A 21724-nucleotide genomic window follows, 5' to 3' on the forward strand; every position below is an offset into this window, starting at 1 on the left:
GAAGTTTTTGGTATCTATTTCCTGACTCCACCTAGGTTAATAATATACATTGACATGAGACCTAAGCTGTTGTGACTTTTTCGATCCTTAGGTTTTTTTCTTTTAGTGAGATCTTCTTTCTAGACTACCTCTTAAACTAGGTTGTGTTGTATAGATTTTGCTGGGGCACTGACATCTGTACCTCAAATCAAGCCATGGCACTAATCCTGCATTCCTTGTGCACCCAAAACTCCCACTGAATACAGGATCAATCCTCCTGCTATAATAGTGCCTAAGTACAATTAGTAAAGGATAGAGAATGGAAGCCCTGATTCTGAAAATCAATGTAAACTCTACTTTGTCTCCTGTGATAGGCAGACGAGTGGACATACAGCCTTGCCACTTTGGTTGATTTTATTGTATGGTATCTTGTAATCCATTGCAACCCCATATTGTTTAATTAAAAGTATAGGGCATTCTTATCTCAATTTTTTTCATTTGAATTTCTGCTGTTAAGAGCCAGTAAAATAAAAGCTTTACTTGTATTGCTGGATTTTTTTAAAGGGCTGCAGAGCCAGTATTGTGGTATTTTGCAGCAAGAAAAGTAGGAAAAAAGGCAAGATAGAAAAGGTCCCCGTAGCATGTGGGAGACTGTACAAGAAACAGGGGAGAAGCTGCATAATTGACAATTGGAGAATTTGTCAAGCTGCATGCTGCTGGGAGGAAAAGAGAGAGCATCATCCCAAGCCAGCTTTGTCATTCCGGTTTGGGTTAGGTTGGAGGGTGCAAAATATTAGCGTGTGGAAGTTTTTATTCTAATAACTAAAGGTGAATTTAAAAATATTTTCTAGATGTTCTCTTTAAGTGAATGTTTGGATATAATGAAAGGCCAAGATCTGACCATCTTATTGTGGCCTATGTTGTGCAAATTCTGTCACAACAGAACAGTCACAGCAGTTTGGAATTCATTTTACTGTCAACTTTGCTTTAACTCTGCTTTATTAGAGTAATATTTAAATCTATAATAGATTGACTATCCATAGCTGCTTAGAAAGATCATTATGTCAGAAAATAGATACTTTACAAATTGTAATCTTCTGGTAATCTAAATCCTCCATGAATCTTTACAATTGGGTACAGTAAGCTACACTGTGAAATTTCACTAGTCTGTTTTTACCCCTCATTTTATTTGGGTAGCAGATCTTGAATGTGCTCCTTTGTGGCGAAGGTGTTAAGAGGGTTAAAAACCCGATGACCCGTATAGCTCAAAATGTCTTTTTTGGAAGAATGATACGTAATCATTACTTTGCCTTCCATTATAAACCAGAGGTACCGCTCATTTCAAATCTGATGGAGCCACTAAACATTGTTTCACCCTTCTCCACAGACTTCTTTCTATAATTGAGAGGTCTAATTTTTGGACTAGACAAATACAGGATAAGTGATAAGAATTCATCAGGGTATTTCTGGCTGCCACGTCTAACAAATCAGTGTCAATTAGTTGTATAGATTTGACGGTAATGTTGGAGAAGGGTCAGCTTCCGGGAGATGTCAGATTTTCAAGTTACTTTTGAAACTAGTTTTGGATTTAATGAAGTGTAACTGAGTGGTGACTGCAGGGTTTTGTTAAATATATTTTTTTAGTGTCAGGCCTATGTTCTCAGCCTTTATTTGTAAGAGAAGCAAATAGCTAGCATTATACATTGATGGAGTTATGTATTACATTTATAATCCTGAGTTACATGCAGTTTATGTCTAAGATCGACATTTCTAAGTAGTCATGCTTATTTACAACATTTTGAACATTTGTACATGTACCTGGTCAATTATACTTGGTTCTGTTTTTACTTCTCTATAGAAACATGGTCAGTTGCAAGTGGCAACCATCAAGGATACAAAACCATCATTACCCTACAGTTGAAAACATAAAATGTCTATCTTGATATTTTCATACCGCAGAAAGCAATTTTTACATTGCTGAATTTGAATGTTACATCTGTAGATTTCTTTTAGGGGAAATGCACACGTGTACTTGTCTTTTTTCCCCAGTGAGATACCCACATTTCCATGCTGATCAGTTGCACTCCTTCAATCTTGGTTACAGTACATGCAGTCAAAATCATAAATACCGGAAGGTTTTTAAAGGTATGATCATATCACAATTATACATGAAGCTTAGAGAATGAGAGCCAATGGAACACCTCTGCTATATGTAACTTGATTAGCTTTCAATGAAGATAAAGTAGGAAAGAGAAAAGTTCTGCTTTGGCAAAGTGATGCAGTAAATGATACTCTTCATGTCTCTAACTTGATTTTTCTAAGGCTGACCCACAAGCATGTACCCCTAATATATTTCAATTTATCTTCTCATAGATTGAGTTTCCAAGCAGCCATCACTCCTTTGTCCTTGCTCAGCTTTTTTTCAGTCCAATCATGGGTTGTTTGTTTTTAAATCTAGATGAAAGCTTTGTGAGCCATTTTTGAGATCTCTGTTAATACTACACCACTGGAAACGTTTTTCAAGTTGTTGATTTTTAAGTAAACTTTAACTCCAACGAATTATATATTTATTTTGTAGTGTAACTATGATTGAAATGATGGGCTAAAGATGTAGAATTGAAATCCTGGATAGGTTCAGGTTAAAAGTTGAATTGAAACTAGGGTTTCAGTTTGCCTGAGCAAGATATTAAGATTTTAGCCAAATCTTAACTAGAAAATAGACTTCTTTACTATGTTGAATCTAGCCTGGAACTTAAGTATTGGTGATGGTATTTGTGTGCTTGCTGAAGTTTGAAAGGGTTCAGGTTCTTGTTTTTGCCCTCCTCTAGTTAACTGGTGGCACATTGCAGCTGTATACTGAGAATTCAGAATAGCCATATTTCAAAATGCTGTGCCTTCTAACTATAATCTCAGTTTATGAGCAAGGAATGTTACAGTTTGCCAATATGCAGGTTAAACATTCTTTTTGGATAGATGCATGCCGACGAGCTTGAAAATATAAGTCCCTTTTTGGGACTTGTAGAAAAATTCTGGGGGTGGGGGGGCCATGTACAGACCTACATCACTGAGTAGTCCTCACTAGTGCTCTTCAGTTCCTATTTTGATTCTGATCACTGAGGTTTCTATGTAGAGCTTTTTTTGTTTGTTGTGCCACTGTTGCAAAATTAGTAGGGAAAGAGGACATCCTTTGCTTGTCCTTCTTTCAAAGATGAAAGGATCAGAGAAGTGGCTCCTTATCACCAGTAAACATTATTAAAGCACCCCCCTCCAACTTAAAATGGTTGTCCAAGGCCAAAATCTTATTTTGACTCCCCCTTCTTAATTACATTTTTGAAGACCTCCTGTACCTATATAAAAAAGTCCACTAACAGGCTTGGCAAGCCGGTCAGATAATGTCAGTTGACTACCAAATATTCCTGCAAGAATCCCCTACTGTAGGTGTCAACAACCTACCATTTTGGTTGCATCATGGTGCCATCTGTAGCAAGCCTACTTATATGTTGTGATCACTCACTTTACTACATGCTAATGCCACTTGTGGGGGTGGGGGGAAGGTAAATAAATGAATTGCAAGTTGAACATCTTGATTGGCTGGAATTCTCTAGAACAAACATTGTATGTATGTTTATTTGGCCTGGTATACAAAGTACATGGCTGTTTACAAAGCATATTAAACAAGATAAAAGAATGTACCAGCCCCAAAGAGTTTACAATCTAAACTGACTAGACAAATATACAGAAATTAATTCAGAAGGGAGTGGGAGAGGGAGAAGAGGGTTCAATCATTAAACCTCCACCCCCAACACAGAGAAGAGATTTGCAGGCATTAAGCTGCTTGAAGAGTTGGCCTAATTATCATAAGTGCATTTAAAAATGACTTTCTTCTTTTATAGTTGCTGTGTGTTTTAATTTCATTTTTCTGTAGCTGTTCAGTCTGGAATAACTTACGTTTAAATGCTAAAAAGTAATAATTCTTTCTCGTATAATTTTGTTGTTGCATTTTCTGAGCTGAAATAATTCAGATAAGTACACTGCTTTTTATAATTAGGCATTAGGATTTATCAAAGGCTAAGGCTATTGGTGAGCATAAAGTCTTTTTCTTTTATGTCACTGTTCTAATAAACTAGTGCTTTAAAATATTTTGTGTGTGTATATATATATATATATATTTATATTTTTTTTTGGACCAGTCAAATGCCCAACCCTCTTCACCAATGTGTCTGGACTGCATTGGATATATTCTAATGGCTGATACATGCCTTACTAAAATAATTGACTTGATTAGAAATGTTTCAGAGTAGCAGCTGTTAGTCTGTATCAGCAAAAAGAACAGGAGTACTTGTGGCACCTTAGAGACTAACAAATTTATTTGAGCATAATCCGAAGAAGTGGGCTGCAGCCCATGAAAGCTTATGCTCAAATAAATTTGTTAGTCTCTAAGGTGCCACAAGTACTCCTGTTCTTTTTGATTAGAAACGCAACTCATGTGATTCATGTTGCCATGACTTTCCTTTTAGGCTATTAGTCTGAATTAAAGAACTGTACGCACAAGTTGCAATATTTTGAGAACCAACAATGTTGATTTTCTTTTATACATTTGTACTCATAGATTCATAGATTCTAGGACTGGAAGGGACCTCGAGAGGTCATCGAGTTCAGTCCCCTGCCCTCATGGCAGGACCAAATACTGTCTAGACCATCCCTGATAGACATTTATCTAACCTACTCTTAAATATCTCCAGAGATGGAGATTCCACAACCTCCCTAGGCAATTTATTCCAGTGTTTAACCACCCTGACAGTTAGGAACTTTTTCCTAATGTCCAACCTAAACCTCCCTTGCTGCAGTTTAAGCCCATTGCTTCTTGTTCTATCCTTTGCTAGAGGTCACTTTCCCACTTCCTTTATGTAGCTCTGGGGTTATGGAGATGCCTTTGATATATTCTTTGCATAAGAAACTCATGCCAGGTTAGCTGATGACTAACTGATTTTAATATTGTGTTTTTCAATATTCTACTGTTGCACATGAGATTAGGTTTAAGATTTTAATTCAAAGCATTAACTCTGGATCCATGTGCATTTGCTAATCTTTGTTTCCAAGGGTGATATTTGTCTTTAAAGCTCAGCTTACAATTTGGAAACTGAAAATTACTTAAATGGAACAAATCACCTACAAGAATGATCATGTATTAATACCAGCTTCTTACTTTTTAATGAAAGGAAGACATAGGGTTTATCTTTCATCTAATTAAACATTTAATGTTGAGTAGTGAAAATATTCAGCATGGTGCTAAATGGGACCACTCTTGAATTATTAAAATGTAAGAGGAAAAAAGTTCAATACATGCAACGAAATGTCAGTGTTCCAATTAGTCTTCCAAATGCTAACGAAGGCCTTGATCCTGCAAGGTGATCATGTGGGTGGAATCTTGTGTTTGTGAGGAGCCCTATTCAAGGGAGGAGGTCACTGAATGGGCAACTTTAATAGTTGCAAGGTAATTCTTGTTTGTATATAGTTGAAGGTGTGTTTATGATATCTCCAATTAATGAGCAGCCACAGATATAACTCAACAAACTGTTACATTATCTGAAAGGTGGTTGAAGTGCAACTGTCTATTCTGGATAGAATCGTTTTTCATTGTTGCATTAGCTTGGTGTTCGTACAGCTCATAAAGGCTGACATCTATTTCATTTATTGACTCGGGGAAAAGGCTGTAGATACTTAATAGGCAAATACTATCAATTAAAATGACTTCATAGTCTGAATTAGCAGGACTAGTTTAGAAAATGTTCTTGGTGGAAGGTAGGGAAACCTGCATCTTGGGGTTCTAAATCTGTATTAAGACTTTCTCAATAACATTACAATAACTTTCAACCAGACTAGCTTTATCTGAACTTCATGAGAACTCTTGAAAGGGTGGTTTCTATTAAGTTCTGATCGTTAGTTAATTTAATGGAACTTGATTTTTGAAAGAAATAAGTCTAAATTTTATTTAGTATGTTAATATGAAAACAACAGTCGAACCTGTACAGCATAAAGTGTTCACATGTTGGTATAGCTGTCAGTGCCATTAGAAAGCTAGGTAAAAATGTGGTATTAAAATACCAATACATTAGATTGTCTTTGCTGGGTTTGAGAAGCATTTAAATTGAAACGCATAGCAAGTAGAGCTGAGCCAAATCTCAGATACTTACTTAGAATTTAATTAAATTTGACTTACTATTTTCAAGTGCAAAAATAATTTTATATATTTTAAACAGCTAGATATATAGAGAGTGTGATTGAGCTGGAAACTTAAATTCATAACTTTCATAACAAGACGCTAAAATTCATGGGCTTAATAGAGACTCTGGATTTATGGCTGATTACAACAATCTGTAACCCACTAACCCTCCTTTTTGTCTTACAACCACGAGGGTATAAAGGGGCCACTTCACTTTGCATGGTCCCTTAGAATATGTACTATCTGTTCAACCTTGTATTTAGCTGTGACATGGAGTACCTTTCCCAGACCCGAGGAAGAGCTCTGCGTAGCTCGAAATCTTGTCTCTCACCAACAGAAGTTGGTCCAATAAAAGATATTGCCTCACCCTCCTTGTCTTTCTAATATCCTGGGACTGATGTGGTTACAACACCCCTACATACAGCTATATATTTGTCTAGTAAAAACATACACTGTGGATGTATCTGAGATTTAGTCTGGTGAAATATAGATAAGAGGAAAATGGGTGAAAATTACTACAATTTTTGTCTGCAATGAACTCTGCCCCCTTTGCTCATATATTGTCCATAGTTGGTAGAGAAATATTTTTAGGCCTAAAGCATAGCTGCAAGGCTTGTTCTGCTCTATGTAAACTTTTATGCAAATATTTAATGTGCTATTTTGCATATTTACAAATCTGCATATGACCTTAAGCTTATGGTCAATATGCTCTTCCTTGAGCAGTGGTGAGGATGGGACATGGGAACAAATCTTGGTAGCTTGGGCTAGGATAGCTACTTAAAGGGGGTGAGAGGGTCAGTCTGGGGAGTAACTGGATGAGTAGCTACTGGAACAGCTGGAGGTTAGGGAGCTCTAGATGAGGCTGCTGAATGGGGGGGGGGGCAGTAAATGCAGGGACTCCTGGATGATTTGGTGGGAATAGAGGGTCCTGGGTGCTACTGGAGGGAACGGTAGAGCTCCTGGGGTGCAGTTGACTGCTCACTCAGGGGTTGTGGGTTGGGGAAAGCCTAGTGTAGTGGCCTTCAGGGATCAGTGAGAGGCAACTTGAGGCTAGTATTGGGAGAGGGGCAGAGGGTGTCACCATCTTCTCCAGGCACCTTCCCCTTTCTCTCCAGCTGCCATTGGCATCTCTGGACTACTCCTTGCTGGCACCAGCAGGAGCAGGGTGCCTGGTTGTCTGCTCGGTAGGTGCCAGTAGCTTCTAGCATCCAAAAAAGCAGAACTGCAGGGAAATGTGGATGGGTGATATCTGAGCTGGGCTGTGGGAGTATGGACATAGCTGCCAAATGCTTGACTGTCAGGCGGGCTGTGATGCTGGGCAGCCCCGCAGAAGGAGTGAGCTTCAGTGTTCTGAAATGTGAGTGGTTCAGTCAGTCGGTGTGTGGGGAATACTGGAAGTGTCCATTCAGGAATGCGGAGTTAGTATCTTGTTTTCCGTTTAATAACTAAGTTTGGAGGTAAAAGTGAAGCTAGAGTTGCAGACCCATCACTGCTTGGAGTGCTGTGCATAGAGCTCTGTAAAGAATACTAGAGTTAAACAAGCGTGAGTGTGGCTTCCTTCCTATCTACCCCCTAATCTCTGGGGGCCTCTACCAAAGTCTGGATGAAACGTGGCTGCAACATGGGTTGGAGGCCTCCAGAGTTAGAGGAAGAATAATCCTGTCCATCTCATGCTGCTGCTACCCACCTCTGAGACTGAGCTTGGGGCATAATAAACCTCTTGCCTGTTGCTCCTTGGGCAAGGTGGGTTGATTACAAAGCAATTTAAGTTGTGATTTAAAGGAGCAAGCAAGAAACCTTGGTTTAAAAAAAAATCAATTTTAATTGTGTTTTGCATTTGTACTTTATTTTCTGAAAGAGGTGGATTCTCAGTGATTGGCAACCATTAAATTGTGTTGATTTACAACTAAACATAGCTTTGCACTAAAGTGATGCTTCTTTTTGCTAGCCAGGATTATGCACTATATCTACATTCTTTCATTTTATTCAGACTCTTAATTTTTTCTTTTTGTTATGGTAGAAAATTGTGAATGATGCATTTTTTATTCACTAGATTAATTTTTTACCTGTAATTTGTGTCAAGCCCTATTTGGATGGAAATTCAAATTCAATTAATAAAGCACAAAAACAGCATTTGTTAAAATTAATTATCCAGATAATTTTCTCAAAACATGTTTTGCTTTTAAAACCTATATTAAGCAATGGAAGTATTATTGGTAGTTAATTAATTGAACTGATTATTTGTGATCAACATGTCTTTCAAGGTTTTAGAACTAGTAGATCTCATCCCCTTGCACCTATATTTTATTAGTACGTTGGAAGAGGAAAATAAGATTTCCTGCTTTTTCAAATCCCACTTGGTTTCTTAGCTTAGAATGAACTAGTCTTTGAACTGGAACTAGCTGAATAGACTGGAATGCATATTCTCTCTGCACCTGCAGAAGAGGCTACTGCTGTCAAAAGCTGGTTTAGTATTTCAGTAAGCTCTGATTCCACGTCATTAGCCAATGACTTCCCCCAGTTCAGTGATTTGACTTCAAAACTTGGCAGCAGGTATGTACTACTTCATATAATTTCTTTGTATTTAATGGAAATTATTTTAATATTTTATAATAAATATGAGCCTTAACCTAGGTTGTCAATTTCAAATGTAGTATTTAAAAGGCTTATTTAAAAAAAAAAATCTGATTTAAAAATTTGTATCCATGTTGTCCCTAGGCCTACTTTGGGGTTACCAAGGAGTGTAGATTCTTCAGTGTCCACTCCTGCAAACCATAAAAGGCTCGTCCGGCCTCACCTTGAAGGATGAGGCCAGTAGTTAAGGCACTAGCTTCAGACTCAGGAGACTTAGGTTCAAGTCTCAACTCCGCCATAGCCTTCCTCTATGACCTTGGACATGTTGCTTAGTTCATGTGCCTCAGTCTCCCTCTCTGAAATGGGGATAATAGCACTTCCCAACCTTACCAGGGGTGTTGTTAAAGATTGTGAGGAACTCAGATACTACCCTAACGGGGGACCATATGAGTACCGCAGATAGCAATATCCTTCCCTACACCCCCAGGTGGGCACTGTGAAGCTCTCCTGGGGCCTCTCAAAGCCAAACTCTCATGTAAATCTTGGGAGGAGAAACTGACAGTCCCGTGAAGCAGTAGGATATTTGGAGGTAGGGGGTGGGGCCCAGTCTTCGAGTTGAGAAACTGACTCCCCGCAGTCTGAATAAAATAGGCTTGTGTACCACTTTCAGTCTAGTCAGGTCTCTGAACCAAAATAGGTTAATGGTGACTAGCAGACTTTAAGGCTTGTGGGAGTTCAGGGGTGCTGAGCCTCAGGAAAGGCGCTTATGAGCCTTTCGGGGGCTTAAGGGAATTCTCTCCTCCTACAGATTTGCAAACCCACAGGAAGTGGGGGAAGGCCCGCTGATGGTCCTGGGTTGTGCTCTTGCAGACCATTTCTTCCTGCAGACCTCAGGATATGCATAGAGAGAGAAAAATGGCAAAAGCATAAATCTTGGAAGGAATCACGGGGTCTTCCTTCCCCACTTCCTGTGAACCTCCTTTGGTTTGCATCATGGAAGAAGCCCGAGCCTCATGACCCTTAAGTAGCTGTGACCCAGCGACCTCTTGGTGCCAACTGGCAGAGGGGGTGCATGGGGTTTTACAGGGATCCCCTAGGTCAGATATATGCATAATCACATTCACTAAAGCAGGGGTCAGCAACGTTTGGCACGCGGCTTGCCAGGGTAAGCATCCTAGCGGGCCAGGCCGGTTTATTTACCTGCTGACGTGGCAGGTTTGGCCGATCGCGGCCCCCACTGGCCGCGGTTCACCGTCCCGGGCCAATGGGCGCGACGGGAAGCCGCGGCCAGCACATCCCTCGCCCGTGCCGCTTCCCGCCACCCCCGTTGGCCTGGGACAGCGAAACGTGGCTAGTGGGGGCTGCGATCAGCCTAACCTGCCGCGTCAGCAGGTAAATAAACCGGCCTGGCCCGCTAGGGTGCTTACCTTGGCGAGCCGCATGCCAAACGTTGCCGACCCCTGGACTAAAGGGTGGCATGTGAGGTCTCTATTGAGAGCCAATAGTGGTCATAATCACTGCAAAAGCATGTACGGATAAGACTAAGGAGTTGCGTGTCTATACTGGAAATTATGGTCTTAATGTCTTCCAGGTGAGGCAGGTCACCAGGAGATGACGCACCTTGGACAGTCTCCTTTCAGACAGCAGGCAGGAGAGGCTTCTCTCTCTTGTTGGATTGTGTGTGTTGTGCATTGTCTCTCTCACACTAGGCATATTTGTATACTGAGCCAGATGCTGATTGCAAAATCTACAAGAAAGGAATAGACAGGAAAAAAACAACTAGCAGGGGAGTGTCGTGCTTATGACTAAGATCAAAGAATTAGTCTGATATATCAGAGGGTGCAAACAGACACAAGATTTTTCTCATGGGAGGCATGACTTGTCTGATGAATGGAAGATCACAGCCAAGTCTGGCTGGAAGGACTTTGGGTGAGCATTAATTACCCTGCAAGACAGGAAAGTAATAGTTAAGTAAGCCTAGGTTCTAGAATGTGTTATGATTTTACTTTATTTGTAACCATTTGTTTCCAATACTTGTGCTTGCTGTCACTGGAATCTCTATATTTTGTGTTATAAACTTTCACTTGTTTTTGCTATCAACATATCTAAGTGCTGTGTGTCAAGCAGAGTGGTGATTTGAGGTGGAACTGGTAAGCTGGGGTATATTGCTTCTTTGGGAGAAGCAGATCTGTGAGCACTGCCAGTGCTCAGTGGAACAGGGGCTGGACCCTCCAGGGAGAAGACACTCAGAGAGCTCAAGGACTGGAATGTGCCTATTGCTAACTTGTAGAGAGAACAAGACCTGGGGAGGTCTAGAGAGATGTGCTTGTGTTGCCTGTGGCCGATAGCGTTGGAGACCTGACTCTAGGTAGGCACAGACAAGGCTTCCTCATACTAAGGGCAGATGGTAACATAGTGCTTCACTGTCCTGGGCAGCCCCCGGGAAGCATCACAGAAGTGCTTGGGGTGGGTGGGAGGGGAAACTCCTGTACCATTCTCTAGGAGCCTAAGGCGACTTGTTGCTTCCACACGTAAGCTGTGGGAACTTTGTTGGTTCCTGCCCTGCTCTGGTGCCTTTTGTAGAAAAACAGCCACTAACAAGCCTCCCCAGGGATTGGTCTATGTTTTGAGGTCTGACTCATCAAGAACTTGGACTACAGACTTTTTTAAATGGCTATTTAGGTCTCTAGCAGTCACTTGACTTGCTCCAAATAAGCACAGCTCTGAAGTCAATGGAACTGTGCCCTCTTAAACTCTGCTTGCCATGTAAAATTAGTCTGCGCGTATATATGTTCAGATTTAAAATACAAGTGGTATACATGGTGACATGACTTACAATAAATTATTGCATGCTGAACTGTACACTGTAATGTACCTCTTGGATCCTGGTTATTCATAGGAATAATGGAAGACTCCTTTGACAGCCATTGTTGTGGGGATACACGTGTTACGGATTAAGCTACCAAGGAGAGAGTAACTGAAGTCCTAATGCCATCTGTTCTTCAGCTATTTGTGCTATAGAGGGATACAAAACACTTATTCAGGAACTCAAGGAAGATAAGAGAGAGATGGACTCAAATAACATATTTTTGTCTACTTTCTGTAAACTTAGTTTGATCCATGTCCAAATTTGTTTTTATATGGAAAATTATACATTCTTAAAAAGGTATTTGATCCTTAGTGTCTTGTGACTAAAAAAAAAAAAAACAGGCTACCAGAGTTAGTTTACTTTTCTTTTGAGCAAGATAAACTAATTCCTTAACAGGTCTAGTTCTGAGCATTTTACTCTAAGAAAATGGTTAAATAAGATGTCAAAAGGAAATGGGGCATCCCTCTGTTAAACTGTATTTTTCTTGCAACACCTTAAATCCGTTAACAGATGTACAGTTAACACAATTTCTGCTAACTTGTCTTTAATCCTATATTTTGAATTCTGAAAAACAGCTTTAGTTCAAACTGTTCTGGAAACCAATTGGTTAGAACTAGTTCTTTCTTTACTTGGAATAATTTTAACCTTTCATGGATTTTACTCGAAACATACAAGTAAACTTTAATCTGTACTAAAAATATACATAGTATACAGATATCAAAAAGCAATGACCTTTTTTTGTTGTATTTTGCCTTTTCATTACCTCTTCGTATGCTGATGGCCTTGACACGATGTGATTCCTCAGTGTAGGCAGTTTCTATCACTGACTGCTGATCACCGTTGTTTGTGCATCTCAAATACATTAAAATTCATCATGTTGTAGTGATGCAAGGACAGTTGAAAGCATTTTTTGCTTTAGCCAAAAGCAACAGATTACTTACACTTTATGAAACCGAGAGCTTTAATAAAAAGGAACAAATGCCAGTTTGCCACTTCAGAAATGCAGAGAACTAAATCTTTATTTCCATAAAAAATGTGAAATGAGTATTGCTATAGAGTGTCCTTGAAATGGATGTATTCCTTGCTCTTCTGGCATATGCTTTGGGGCTTATAATTATGATATTTTGACATATGAAGCAACTTTTGGCAAGGCTTTTCCAATTTGTTTAAATCTTTCAATCAAAGCAGCGTTTTGAGTTGACCTCTGCACTTGATGGAGTTAATACAGATGAACTGGGTCTGCTAAGCTGAATCAATTTTGTCTATTAAAATAGAACTGTGTAGGAGAAAAACATGAAAGTCAGAGTTGACATACTATATTGTGCTGCAGAACTATACTGGTTTATTCCTTGTTGAAATATTTGGTAATGTCTAGATCTTGTAAAAGTATGTTGATTCCAAATGTTTGTTTGCAGTGTTTTTGCTCTTCATTACTGAATTAAGGAAAATTGCCATTTCGCGTGAATTTGAACGTGCTTTTCTTCCATTTCATAACAATGCTTCCTTTTGTCTTGGAAATTGCATTGCAGACAAAGCAAGTGTTTCATCAGTAAAACAGACTTGCTTTTCTCTCAATCAATCGCTATAAAAGCCTATACTGCCCTTGACTTCTAATGGAGGACAAGAGCATGTATTTTTCTGGCAAACAAAGCAATTCTACACAATTATGTTAATGTTTTTGCCATGTTTTTTGTGGGAAATTTTAAGATTATATGTAAAAATATGCATTAAACATACCAACCACTATTCCTTTGCTTTTATGGATGTGAACATTTGTCTCCGTATAATACTAGGTATGATACAAACCAGAGTGTGTGGGGAGGAGTAAAATGAGCTGGCAAGAGCTAGCTGGACTGGACATTTGTAGCCTGTTAGTGGTCTTGGATCTTCATTCTGTGTTCTGCCTTCTTTATGTCCCTTTTGATATACAGGAACTCCTCACTTAACGTTGTAGTTATGTTCCTGAAAAATGCGACTTTAAGCGAAACGATGTTAAGCAAATCTCATTTCCCCCTAAGAATTAATGTAAATGAGGGGTTAGGTTCCAGGGAATTTTTTTCACCAGACAAAAGACTATATTATATTTTTATTTATTTTTACTTACACACACACACACACACACACACACACACACACACACACACACAGTTTTAAACAAACAATTTAATACTGGTACACAGTGATGATGATTGTGAAGCTTAGTTGAGGTGGAGGAGTCAGAGGGTGGGATATTTCCCAGGGAATGCCTTACTGCTAAATGATGAATTAGCAATTGGCTGAGCCCTCAAGGGTTAACTCTCACACTCTAAAAGGCAGTAGGAATGGAGGGAGGGGAGGCGAGGCAGCATCTTAGAGGCATTTCCCCTTTAAGTACACTGCCTTGTTAATTAGATCAGCTTGCTGAGACCTCAGCTGCTGCAAGCTCCCTCCGTCCTGAACCCTGTTGTGTGTGTGTGTGTCCCTTGCTCTATGGAAGATGGGGTAAGTGGGGTGCAGGAGCAGGGGGGACACCCTGACATTAGCCCCCCCCCCTCCTCCCTCCCACATCAAGTAGGAGTCTCGGGGGACCGGCTCCAAGGCAGAGGGCAGGAACAGCACGTGGCAGTAGGGGTGGGAGGGACAGCTGCAATTGCTAGCTTGCTGGGCAGCTGCTGCACAGGGAACTTAGGGAAGCACGGAGCTGATTGGGGGTGGGTGGGTGCCGGTCCACCCTGGTTCCAAGCCCCCACCAGCTAGCTGCAACAGGCTGCTCTTCCTGCAAGCAGTGGACAAAGCAGGCAGCTGCCAAAGATGTTAGAAGGGAGCATTGCACAACTTTAAACGAGCATGTTCCCTAATTGATTAGCAACATAACAGTGTTAACTGGGATGACTTTAAGTGAGGAGTTACTGTACAAACATTCTTCCTCCCTACCCCTTCCAGTGTGTAACATGCACAATAACTCCATGCACCATCTTTCATGGATGTGGTAAGATTTAAAAATATTCCTGGCAAGTTGCACTCATGGCTAGTCATAGCACGAGAGCTGTAGGTTAGAACTTAAACATGCAGTGAACGGAGGGCGAAAAGCAAAACAGTCTATTTTTTAAAGATGTTTAATCTAAGATCCCATGGGAAATGTGTTAATTTGACTTATAAAATTCCAATATCAACTTCACAGGAAAGAAATGCACCTTTCTAAATCCCCTCATTCAGACAAGAGAGGGCTCTCACTGAAATCTAGCTCTCTGATTTGTAGCAAGCTCCTGGTTGGACTAAACTCCCAGGCCAAACCAAGCTTCTAAGCAATATGAAACTTCAAAGTTACAGTGAGTTTCTGAGCTATCCTGGCCCTCCCAGGTTGAAATGATGCTGAGTTACCAAAACTCCAAAACTGGAATTTTGGTCTGCTTCAGCCCTTAGGAGCCTTCTGATTAGACTGGGTTCCTAAACTGGAGTGAGTAACTCAGTGCTGGAGCAGGCTTTTAGTCCTTTTATCTACCTTAATAGTTTCTGGCCAATTGGGTCCCTCCATCCACTGATCTAAAATGGTCCTACACTGAGCCATAAATACTGCTGTCTTTCCTGGGTCAAGACACTCAGCAACCGTTATTTGCAGATAGAATTACCTTAGTCTCTCTTTCAAAAGAAGGGCCATTAGAATGAGGATAGGAGAAAACAATCCTGTTATATGTATCCAGCAGTTGAGTTGTTTTTTCCAGTCTCTCTTCTAGGACTCAAGAGAATTTAACAGAAATAGTACCCATTGAACCCTTTCAAAGAGCAGTCCCTTAGTCTTCCATTCCCTGACTGCTCCATCATACTGCTCTGTGAACAAATAGACTACAAAACCATACTGAGCAGCAGTCTGTGCATCCCACCTATAAAGAAGAAAAAACTCTGGCCACAGAGCACAGAAGGGGGGCATGGAGTGCAAGATTTCACAATAGTGCTGATAACATTTGGCCTGAGATGGATTAAACTATTATTTAAAAATCTGTATTAAAATAAAAATCTCGTAAGTGGCCATCTGTTGGCTGTCAACTTGCCTAAATGAAGTGTGCATTTTTGCTTTTAAAATTGCAACCTTCTACGTCTGAATTTATTTTTTACATAAATTAGAGAAATAGTTGGGCTCATCTGCCATTGAATGACCTGCATACTGGAAAGTTATAGGGAATCATTGACTAATGTGCCTTTTAGTTTTCTTAGTCACATCTTTCGCAGAGGAATGGTGGGGCAGGGAGGAGGAATCTACTCTCATGCAGAATCAAGTTTCCATTCTCACCCATGATTTTCTTCATCTGGTTTAAGAGAATATTTCTTCTAATGTCTTTTGTCTCCAGTCCTACAGACACTTAAGCTGGTGCTTCCCTTAGCACATGTGAATAATCTATTGACATCAATGATCTTACACATGTGCATATACATCTGACTGTTGCAAGACTGGGACTATGCATTCATTACTATTCAACTCAGTAACCCACCCACGTTCCCCTCCACCAAGGTTGTTAAGTTATTGGATAGCAACTCGCTTTATAAAAATACCAGCCTTCATATTAAAAGATAACTTGTAGGCAAGAGGCACAAGGAAAAATGGGCAAGAGGGAAAGACTCTCCTGGTATGGGGGATGCTAGTAAAAGACATGTGACCGGTTCTAAGTTTTTGAGTGAGGAGTGCCACACCCCCTGAGGATCACAGCAAATACATGGCTTGCTAGCCTGGCAGTGAAATCCCTGTGAGATGGATGGTGGAGCACAAATGCCTTTGCACACAGGCCTGGAGAGGAGTGTGGCTTTAGTAGTGCAGAGTTGGGTTTGTTACAGACTCTGAAAGGGTTCCATGGTGACTCCATAAAGAGTGCAGGAATTGAAAAATGCATTAACAGGAAGGCTCAATTTAAAAAATTTACACCCCCTCTGTAATCTTTAATGGACTTAGATATTCATTAAAGAAATAGTTTTTGATTTCAACCAACGTGGACATACCTCACTATCTAATAGCAAGCACAAAAATAAATAAATTTAAATAATATCCGAGAATTTCTACAAGAACAGTGTGGACTGCTACCTCACTACTTTTCTAACAGTCTCTTATATTTGTCACTTGCCTGCCTGTAGGTTTTAAAAAATTCCTTTTTTATAAGATTCTTTCTATAATTTCATAAACTAATCCAACAAGATATTGCTTCACCTAACTGTAAGGTGACCATGTTTTCCTTAAGGGAAAATGGGACACCGCATGGGGCCAGCCTGAGGCCCCCCGTGCGAGCCCTTCCTGCCTAGAAGCTCCAGTCATGCATCAGAACCCTATTGTGCTAAGCATTGTACAAAGATGATAAAAAGAGAGTCCTTTCCCCAAATAGCTGAGAGAACTCATGTTGCAAACATAAATCCTGTTTCTTTGCTCTGCCAGGATCAACTTGGTACAGGATGTGCATGGAGAACATGAGGGAGGCTGCCTGATGGCTAGGCCTGATCTGCACCAGTCCAGGCCCAGGCTAAATCAGAGAATAAATAAAAAAAGACTGGTTTCTTGTATCCTGTACATAAAGATTGAACAGGTGGCAGAGGATGAAGCCAAGAACGCTCAGCCTCTGTGCCAGCAGCTCCGGTTCAAAGACTCCACACAGATTCTGAACTAGACACAGCAGAGCCAATTAAAGTAATTCTCCATTAACTGATCAGATTGACAAACAAGGCCCTTATTCTAGAAGCTGCTATCTTAGTTTTTACTGACTCAAGGAAAATCATTGTCAAGTGTCCACAGCGATCTGGAGGGTAGGACTAGGGATGAGCCAAAACCAGAACCTTGAATCCAAGATCCTTTGAATTTTGAGGGTGGGAGGGGAGAAAGTTAAGATTTGGATTCCTGCATCCAAATCAGCTGTTCTTGTTTTGGGTCCAGACCTTAGCTAAAACTGAAAGGGGACTGCATTCTTGTGCAGAGCGTGTGTCACGGAATTCATGAGGTTTCTGGACTGAAATCTCACAAGAACAGCCTTGAGTTGGCCTTGATCTCTGGCCAAAACAGAAGTCCGATTCAAAGCACTGCCTCCCCAGTACATCTTCAGCTAAGACACTTAACTTGTTTCATTTAACCACTTTTATGATGCCACTTTGTAGATATAAGATTTCAGTCTCTGTCACGCAGCCTAATAGTTTGAATATCTATGATGCCAAAGTTAACCTAAGATTAGGGCTGGAATGTGCAGGGAATTAGGGGTAAACTAAATGTAATTTGGAGGTATGAGGGGAAAAAGTGTTTCATGGCATATTGTTATGCAGCGACAGTTAGATTGCAGTAATTAAGGATCATGGATAATGCTTGTTGTGTTTGACTGCTCTATGTTTGCTTAGTCACTCGAATCTTCAGATGTTGTGGTTCATAATTCAGTAATGCACAGGCTGAATTTTTTTTGTTATAAACCAATTTTACCTCACTTATTTCCCCTATTGTAGCATATGTATGTTCTTGCTGGTATTAGTCTTTTAGTTATAAAAGTAAATGTGAAGTTTAAGCAAGCTAAACTGAAGGCACAAAAAAATAAAGTAGTAGTATTAATCCTTTCATGGTTTTCTGCAGATATGCAGGACAGAAACTGGAAGTGCATCTGGTGAAACTTTCTCTGTGATGTAATTATCATGAAATGTCCACTTAGAGGAAGGAAACAAAGCCACTACATTATTTCCAATAAACTAGTTATTGTTTGCAATGGGAGATATCTCTGCTTTTTCCCATCCTCAACCTTAACTCCTGTTCCTATTCAATTAGGCCCCACAGAGGTCATATGGCATACATGCATGTACATTTAATAAAACGAGCAAACAAAAAAACCCAAACCAAAACAAGAAGCCTTTAATTGTGTATTTTAGAGGGAATAGGGCTATGTTAAACAGAAATGGAAATGTTTTTACAGATATCTGGCTACCTCACTTGGATAAACTGTGACTATTTCTACTTAGTTCATCCTTCTCTTGGATCTATGCTTAGGTAATTTCTAAGGCCAAGATCAGAAATAGATATAACCTACATGAGATAAATCAGAACACGTTTAGCTTGATATTATAAAATGGCTGTACAAAGTGCAAAACGGAAGCACTGGTACAAAGTCTACCTGGTGTAGAGTGTAACCAAGTATGTTGATATGTAACGATAGATCCTTTTAACATCCTTACTCCTGTCCATTACTTGTAGTACAGTGGTGCCTAGAATCCAAGCGTGGGGCCCATTGTGTTGGGCACTGTTTAAAAAAAAAAAAAAAAAAAAAAAGCCAAACAAACAAACAGAAACAATCCCTGCCTCAAGGAGCTTATAAGCTAAATAGACAGGACAGACAAAGGCTGGGAGAAGGGATGATCATACTCCCTCTCCTTACAGATGGGGGACTGAGGAACAGCAACCGATTTGCCCAAGGCCACACAGGCAGTCATGGGTATAGCCGGCAATTGAACTTAGATCTCCATAGTACTAGACCAGGGCCTTAATCACAGGGCCACCTTTCCACATTATCATTGATATTTTTGGCTCAAACCCTACCTGCATTAGGCTGATCAGATCAAATACCATGCAGTATTTAGTATGGTATTTCAAGATCCAGTGTCCATCAGTGGCATCTAGAGGTATGCTTTTGTTGATGGCTATACTGGGTATGGTTTTTATTTCTTCTTCTAAGACTTGTTTTATTTGAAAGGGACTCCGTCAATTTAAAATGGTCACTTTTCCAAAATGACTAAAATGTCCCTTCCGGTACTAGGCTGTCCAGAATCACCCGACCATCTTTTGTGTCTTTTAAAATAAGTTTCCTATTTTATTTTAGTTTTCTCCACTATGCTGGATAAAAGACCGAAACAAATAAGAGGGGAAACTGACTGGCTATAGAGGGGAAATGGTGAAAATGACCATAGATGCCATTCTGTCAAATATACAAAGTAAACACAAAGAACGTACGGAATACTGTAAATGCTATTTATAGTTGTTTTTTCTAAAACCTCCTTATTGCAGTAAGGTGGCGGGTTAAATTGACCCTGTTTATCTTGGATGTACAAGTACATAAGTATAAGCTGAGGTGTTTACAGAGTAATGTAGAATTACTGGCTTTTTCTTTCAGAACATACTTTGATGTCTTAGTTTAAAGAACATTGCACATACCGTGTGGTTTCATTTATATAGCATTAAATCTTGCAGATGACTGAAATTTTAAGCATGACTCTGTAGGCTGAATAGAATGTTCAGTAAGTGATGGATATGCTTTGATTTCAGAATTGTGGTTCTCTCACCTTTTGTTTTTTCTGCCAAGTTTTCATCATCATAGCAACACTTGCTACTGCAAGAAGCCCATGACCTTCTAGGCTTGCTTGTAGGTAAATACATCTCTGATACTAGCATCCATTAGAATCTTTTTTTAATGGATGAAGTAACTAAATTAAAATAGGAAGGATAAAACATCTGTGCCAGTAAAATACAATTCAACCAATTACAATTCCTGGAGTGGGTTTACTTCTAGCAAATGAGTATTTCTTTGTTAAAAGCTATGTTAAGCTTATAGATTTTTTCAAAATTAAACTGAATACATGGCATTCATATAATGGAAGCTGTTCAGAATATATAATTTCTCACTAGGCAACACAGCATAGTTAATACAAGAGCTTTCCAGTTGCAGTTGTGAATTCTCAGGGGGCCCCCTTCCAAGGGTTTAGGGAGAAAGGTTAACTTTAAACAAGACTCAAAAAGCAATATGAAACCTTAAAATGACTTTTGCAAAGTGATGGATAAAGAGCCACTCTTGGAAGAAATAGGTTTTGAAGACTGTGCACTTGGCAGTTAATTTCTCCCCTTTCCCTTGGGTGTTTATAAAAGATTGTGTTGATGCTCAGCTATTGCTTCATGGCAGTTCTTATCGTTTGTGGATATCAATAGTGAAACCAGGCTCCCCTGAAGACTGTCAAAACTCTCATTGACTTAACTGGAGTCAGGATTTCATCTCTAGTATTATGTTGTGTTTTTCAAAAGAAATTCATACTAGCATCAGTTTTCTAAGAGTAGGTCTTGAAAAAATGTTGCAAGGGGAAAAAAATCACTTTGAACCTGCTTCATAAAAAAAACAAATAAAAAATACTCTTCAATTTTAACTGCTGCTTTAATATGAGACATAGAAAAATACACTGGGGGGTTGATCCAGTGCTACTTGAAATCAATAAAAGTCTTTCCATTGCCTTCAGTAGGGTTGGGTTGGTCCAATGATGAGAATAGCCAAACCTACACTTTTTTAGGAGTAAATCCAGAGCAGAAGAATTGTTCAGTAAATTCTTGCTAGAAGTCCAGAATTCAGATATGACTATTTGATATTAATTTAATTTAGAGAATTACACAGGTGGTAGTAGTGTTCATGGTTGATCACAAGGGAAAACTGGTAGTGGAATAACAATAGAAGAGCTTCTTGAAGTCTTTCCATGTGTAAGCGGGGGAATGGTCCCGCTATTGTGGGCAACTTTCCTGGCTTATGCACTACCCTGGTGAAGAGGGCTAGTGAAAGGATCTGAGTCCTCGCTCCTATTTCCTGTACCCAGAGGCCTGCCTGAGGGCTTCCCTTCCACTCTCCTGTGTGGTAATCCCAACAAGGCTGGGCCCAGGATTCCTGGGGAGCTCGACCCCCCAATCTTGTGGTCAATTAGGACAGGGCCTAGGGTGTCCCCACTCCAGAGTGCTATCTCTGTACTGGATGCTTTCCTGACCCACTGATCATTACATATAGTTCAAAGCAAATACAATTTATTAAACAACAATCAATTAAAAAAATAAGGAAAAAATGGGAAAGGTTAAAGGAAAACACGTCACGCTGTTCTGTGGCATGGGGAGATCACAACCAGCCGTAGCTGGAATGTAAGGGAAGTTCAATCTGTTCCTCACAAGTCCCAGGCCTCCTTCTCAGGCCCTGGCTATGCTGCAAGGATGCCGTGGGTCTGACACTTGTTCCCGTGTGTGGCCATTCTAGGTGGCAGGGCCCTACTTCCCAGCGTTAGCCCCCTCTGTCAGGGTTACAATCCCCCTCAAGTCTGGCCTGCAAGGCGTCTTGCCTGGGGGCGTCTCCCTGTGCTGG

General features: G+C 40.1%; 1 protein-coding gene across 29 annotated transcripts in view; it reads left to right on the top strand.

Annotated features, from left to right (window-relative positions):
• Positions 1 to 21724, top strand: part of WNK2 (WNK lysine deficient protein kinase 2) — a 186290-nt gene that overhangs the window by 2539 nt on the left and 162027 nt on the right. The window lies entirely within an intron of this gene.

The sequence above is a fragment of the Chrysemys picta genome, chromosome 7 (assembly GCF_011386835.1).
Source record: "Chrysemys picta bellii isolate R12L10 chromosome 7, ASM1138683v2, whole genome shotgun sequence".
Taxonomy (NCBI): Eukaryota; Metazoa; Chordata; order Testudines; family Emydidae; genus Chrysemys; species Chrysemys picta.